We start from the raw sequence: 1186 nt of genomic DNA, 5'->3' as shown, positions 1-1186 counted from the left end.
CACTTTTCTAGATGTTGAGACTATCTGGGGCACAACAGGCATCTTCTCAAGGTTGCATTTGGCTGTGAGTTCTAATCTCCATTCTACACAGTACAGCTGTCAGCTTGTCTCCACTCATTTCCTCATATTTGAGTCTAATCTCCTGTTTTTAGGATGTAAGGTTGCTATATTTGACATGGAAGAATTAGAGGCTGAATAAAATTCAATTTTATTCCCCTTTCACATTAGGTTTGAAGCTGGTCCATTCAGAGAGGGAAATACATGGCCTTAGTCCATACAGAATAAAGGAAGAAGAGCTAAAACTCAATCATGTAAGCATTTATCTTAATAGGGAAACACAATTAAACCCAAGGAAGGTAAAAGAGAAGGCAAAACTTAATAAAATAATAAATACACCATAGAGTTCCTGACTAAGTGTGACTTTGGTTAAGAAAGAACTTAGCTCGTACATTCTGCTTTATCCACTAGAAGAATGACAGATAATAAAAGTGTGCTTCAAGATGTGGAGTCCGTACCAATTCCACTTGCTCTACTGTGTCAGGATGGCCCAGCAGAAAGGGAGACAGAACCACACTATTTCTTCTTGCTAAGAGTCAGTTACTTGATGACGGTAACTGGTAAGATGAAAACGCACCTTCAGACGGCTATGAGACAAGAAGACACTGAGATAGTTTGGATATGGGGGCACACCCCCAAAATGGCATTACCAGATTGTTTTACTCTTTGATCTTCTAGCATCAAGTTCAGCTCTTCCTTGGAACATCCGTACATTTCAAGAGTTTTCCAGAAAAGGACGTTCCACACTGTCCATGTAAGGGCACAGTTCAAGCTCATTTTCTGCCACGTATGAAGGTAGCTGATGCTCTAAAGCATAAAAGTCAAATAACCAGCAAAATGCACAGGGAAGAGCACAGGTGCAATGCCTGTTTAATGCCACAAAGCCTGTGTTCTGTGCCACTCACTTCAGCATTTCTAGGGAACTACCTCTGCCCACACACCAGACAGGTTTTACCAGTTTCGAGCCATCAACCAGAAACAAATTAAAAAAAAAAAAAAAAAAAAAAAAAAACCTCCAGGATTAAATGGACTTCATTCTGTCCCCTTTTGAACATATCAGAGCGTGAAAGACCTTGCATTCAGAAGCTGTTTCATCCGATGACTGCAGATGGGTAGCTGCATATGCTAG

General features: G+C 40.5%; 1 pseudogene; it reads left to right on the top strand.

Moving 5' to 3' along the window:
* The first annotated feature begins 472 nt into the window (after positions 1-472).
* On the top strand, positions 473-1186 carry LOC127230951 (autophagy protein 5-like; annotated as a pseudogene).

Source organism: Phodopus roborovskii, unplaced genomic scaffold (assembly GCF_943737965.1).
Source record: "Phodopus roborovskii unplaced genomic scaffold, PHOROB, whole genome shotgun sequence".
Lineage (NCBI taxonomy): Eukaryota > Metazoa > Chordata > Mammalia > Rodentia > Cricetidae > Phodopus > Phodopus roborovskii.
Note: the sequence above shows the minus strand (reverse complement) of the source record. Positions and strands in the feature narration are given on the sequence as shown.